Genomic DNA, 5,177 nt, shown 5'->3' with positions numbered 1-5,177 from the left:
CACCAACTACTGACATCAACTCAATCCACCATCGCAACCACCACTACCAAATCGAAAGTGAGTTTTATTCCATTAGGATAATACATGCAAGATCACTATCTAGAAGTAAAAAACGAACTAAATCGACAACATAGTTTTACTAAATATATAAGCTTCCATTATCGTATGATACATCTTACCCGTCAAAGGCTCAACAATACTAGAAAAGCTGGAAAATGGCTTACTGAGTACGTCAAATATTTAGAAACAACCTATCATGAAGAGTTAGACAATAATATAGACATTTTGAATTTTAAAAATAACCTTGTTTGGGAGATACATTTTACAACAGACGAGATATTTCGAGGAGAAGAATATATTAGATTTATAAAAAGGAAAATGAGTTTTATTCCATTAGGATAATACATGCAAGATCACTATCTAAAAGTAAAAAACGAACTAAATAGGTTATACCCAGAATATATTAGATTAAGTAACTCTAAAACTAACCAACAAAGGCTACAGAGTTAATAGATACCATATCAGGATTATAATATACATTATTAGGATATATAAAATCTAGAAGATCCTCTCAGAAGCAAGTAGCAAAACGCTTTAAGCCATATTAAATATCAGTATGAAGAGACATCATTTACGAGAGAAATAGCTATTAATTACTGGTATTTATATATAGAGATATGGAACGTAGATGAGAGCTAAAGAAAATAGAAAAAGCTTTGAATGCATTTCTAGAAGTAGTAAATACAAAAAAAATTATGGTTCCAAATAAATAAAGTACGAACATTCAGATGTCGAAAAATAAACAGTCTTAATCATTCAGATGTACATTCAGATTCAAACATTTTAGTCTTAATTAATACAAATGAGGCCTAAATGATTTTCACCTGCCTATATTCATGATCATGATTCCATAGGCCACCCTAGCTGATTTTTTAAGTTTGTATTCCAAAATAGGATTGTTAAATAGGTTGTATGAGTTGCTAAATACATATTATCCTTACTTAAAGCTACCAAATCACATTTATTGTCATTATTATACGTGTGATAACTTCAAACCTTCACTTCTAAAGATTGGGATTGAACTCTTAAGTATATATAAAGAGAGTCATAGCACTTTTGGTCATTTAGTTATTGTTAAATTTTAGTCTTTATGATATTTGATTAAGCACATTGAGCTGTTAATTATTTAAAATGTGCATTTTGGACCCGTTTGCTTATGAATACTTACAAGTTTTCATAATTATTAATAGTTTATCGTTTAATTACCCACGTATTACATTACATTTATACTAATACTCTGTATTTGAGGATAGTATACTTCTAACAATAGTCCAAACATAACATATTTCCTATATAAAAGGACCAAAAACATACATTTAATTAAATGAAGGTTAAAAATGTTGAGTCATATATCACAAGGACCAAAATTGGAATTCACCGATAACTGAGCATAAAATCAAATTACGTCCAATGTCGACCTTGAATATGGGTGTTCTTGAACTTTTGACCCCTCACTTGCCCCATGAACAGACCTTCAGGATTAAAAGCCAAAACATGTTAAAGTTGAAGTGTTTTCCCATAAGACAACTCGGGTCAAAACTTCAAGATCACCCACCACCAAGGCCACATTCGCAAATCACCCAAATTTATATATATGCATGCTTCATACACTTCTGTAGCTTAAATATCCAAAGACAACAATAATAAATAGCAAACATGAAGGATAATTGCCATGTTCTTCTTGTAACTTTCCCAGCCCAAGGCCAGATTAATCCATCTCTTCAATTTGCCAAGCGTTTAATCAAGTTGGGTGTAACGGGCACCTTCTCCACAAGTCTATCAGCAATAAACTGCATGTCTAATTGTCCCTCAATCGAAGGCTTAACTTTTGCTCCATTTTCTTATGGCTATGACAGTGGTTATCCCAAAGTTAGCAAATCCCTAGATAAGTACCGCGAGTTCTATGCTTCATTCATCGCTCGTGGGTCCGAGTTTGTGGCCAAAATCTTTATAGCCAGGTATTGTAATAATCGAGGGCAGCTCAGATAATTTTTGTGTTCTATAGCTAAATTTTAACAAGAGACTAACTTATTTAGCAAAATTCATGCATACTCTTATTTTAAGTTGTTTTCCTAACTTTTTGAGATACAAAATTATTAATTATTTTTTATCAATTTATTCTAATGTTCTTTTCGTTTGACGATATATTCAATTAGTTTAAAACATCTTTGTTGAAATATTATTGATATTAGGTTGAATTTCATCAATTTTAATTTTAAAAGATTTATTTCGATTATACCGAAAGTTCTATGCTTTCTTCATCACTCTTGGATCCGAGTTTGTGGCTAGAATCTCTGTAGCCAGGTACTACAGTAACTAATGGCCGGAATATTCAGGATTTTTCGTAAGCGATGGTAATAATTAATTAGCAAATCACTTTAATGATTATTACAATATATTATGAGCTTAACTAATACACATAGGGTATAATCTTATTGTTTTAGTGAAATCTTGTGCTAAAAGAGGTCAAGATTCAATTCTATCTTATCTCTTTTCCCTTTAATCCCCATAATCCACCAATGAACCCAGAAGCTTCGACCACGGGGTATCATTTCTGTGAAATTTTTGTCTGGTTGTCCTTGTTTGGGACAATTGCTTACTTTACTAAATGACCCTAGCTTTATTTCTTTTGAAACTTATGTACCTTTTACCCAATAGTTTAAAGATCACTTTTCAGAAAACTAAAATTTTTATTATAAATTGTTAGATCATGATCTAAAATTTTGTAACTTGTTGCAAACATTAAACTGCAGTTAGTGTTTTGTCTATAAGGTTGAGCAAAATAGGAGCAAACACCAGACCCGAGTCTAACATTGTCTGAAAGGACAATTATTCAAGTGTTAAATTTGCACAACAACAACAACATCAAAACTTATATTTGCAATATACGTTAAAAACAGGGACAAAATCTAAATGGTGATTTAAAAATGAGAAATCTGCGTAAATCAATCGTCATTTCTTTTATTGTCTATCTGATTTCGCATAATATTATATATATTTACGGAGAATTGGTGTCGGATGACATAACTTCATCAATCTGCATAGCCCCTGACAATACGCTAAATAGAAATTTTGATACTTCGTCGTTAATCTGTCGAGAAATAAGATTAGAAGCGAATTCTTTTCTATTTAGCGGCGAAATTTGTCCCTCACTAATTTTTATCTTTTTTTTTTTTTTTTTTTTTGGGCGAAGGAGAGGCACCCATTTTCTCATATCATCTACACGAGCGTACTCTCTTGCAGTGGCAGAGCCAGAATTTTTATTAAGGGGTGTCAAAATATAAAAAATGTAAATCCACGAAGAAGTCAAGAGGTGTCAATATGTAATATATGTACATAAAAAATATATTTACCTAACTACACAATGCAATTTTCCGACCAAGGGTGACACCCCTTAAGCACATGTGGCTCCGCCACTGCTCTCTTGGGTTGGCATTGTGGCTAAGAAGCTCAATGCCTCGGCCACACTTCTATGGATTCAGCCAGCCACACTTTTAGATATCTAAAGCTATTACTTCAATGGCTATAGAAATGATTTCAATAATTGTTTATTAGATGATCAACCAATTGAGCTTCCTGGACTTCCTTTTCTTGTGGGTACTCGTGAAATTCCATCATTTTTACTTTCGAGTGGTAACCTTATGGACTGGTTAATTCAGACAATGAAAGAGCACGTTCAGTCAATAAATATTGAAATTAATGATAGAGTACTTGTGAATACTTTTGATGATTTAGAACTTGATGCTTTGAGGGCTATAAAGCATGTAAATATGGTGGGGATTGGCCCTTTAATTCCTTCATATTTTCTTGATGGAGAGGACCCTTTAGATACTTCTTATGGTGGCGATTTACAACTGTGTTCGAAAGATTACATGGACTGGTTGGATTCCAGGCCTAATGCATCTGTAGTTTATGTAGCATTTGGTAGCTACTCTGAATTACCAAACCAAATGATGGAAGAGATAGCTAAAGGATTGGTAAAGAGTAAAAGGCCGTTTTTGTGGGTAACTAGGGATGGGGGAAAACCAATTGAAAATTTGAGTTGCAAAGAGGCACTTGAAAAGCAAGGAAAAATAGTGTCTTGGTGTTGTCAAGTGGAGGTTTTACAACACTCTCCTTTGGGTTGTTTCTTAAGTCACTGTGGATGGAATTCGACTCTAGAGAGCTTAGTTTCTGGTATTCCTATTGTGGCATGTCCGCTTTGGACGGACCAAGGTTGCAATTTCTAAGCTTGTTCAAGATGTATGGAAGATTGGCGTCAGAGTGAATGTGAATGAAGAAGGCATCATTGAAGGGGAGGAGTTCAACAGGTGCATAGAAATTGTAATGAGGGATGGAAAGGGAGGAGAGGAATTGAGAAATAATGCTAAGAAATGGAGGGACTTGGCTAAAGATGCTATGAAGGAAGATGGTTCATCTAATGTGAATCTCAAAGCTTATGTTCATGAGGTTCTTGGTAGCCATGGATTAAGAAAGATGCACAAACCCTTAGGGGTCGTCCGATTTAGAAATAAGTTATTCAAAGATTACTAATCTGACTACTTCAATACAAGGATTATCAATAGTTGATAATTGATGTATTAAATATTAGTATAACAATAACATACCCAGTACAATCCCACAAGTGAGATCTTATAAAAAAAATTGTATACCGTGTATAAATAAAGTTTGTGCTTACGTTATGAATTATTTGTCACTTATCTATTTTAATTCATATGTCACTAATATTAACATTTTTATTGCATATCCTATAATGCATAAAATTATAATATATAAATTTCTACTTAACTTTAAAAACAATATAACAATTAACCATTGTTTTCATAATGCTAGACTTTAAATGGAGAATAAATCTCCTTATCAAACCAGCAAACCACTTTTCACCAGTGGCGGTAGGTTAGTCGAAAGACGCAGTTCTTGTCTAAAATATATGCTAATGAGCATAACAATTTATGAAACACTGCCTATAATGTGTGTGTGTACAGTTGTACACACATGCGCGGATCAACTTTGTAATTTATTCAATAAATTCCATTCTCTTTTATACATATATTTAATTGTTCATGTATTAGTTATGACGAAAAGAAAAACATCAATCAAATATTGTATCAGCAATA

At 32.9% G+C, this 5,177-nt stretch overlaps 1 pseudogene; it reads left to right on the top strand.

The window, feature by feature from the left end:
• The first annotated feature begins 1,716 nt into the window (after positions 1–1,716).
• On the top strand, positions 1,717–4,593 carry LOC132639343 (UDP-glycosyltransferase 75C1-like; annotated as a pseudogene).
• The last annotated feature ends 584 nt before the right edge of the window (positions 4,594–5,177 follow it).

Source organism: Lycium barbarum, chromosome 5 (assembly GCF_019175385.1).
Source record: "Lycium barbarum isolate Lr01 chromosome 5, ASM1917538v2, whole genome shotgun sequence".
Classification (NCBI taxonomy): domain Eukaryota; kingdom Viridiplantae; phylum Streptophyta; class Magnoliopsida; order Solanales; family Solanaceae; genus Lycium; species Lycium barbarum.
The sequence above is the reverse complement of the archived record's forward strand: the minus strand, read 5'-3'. Positions and strand labels throughout refer to the sequence as shown.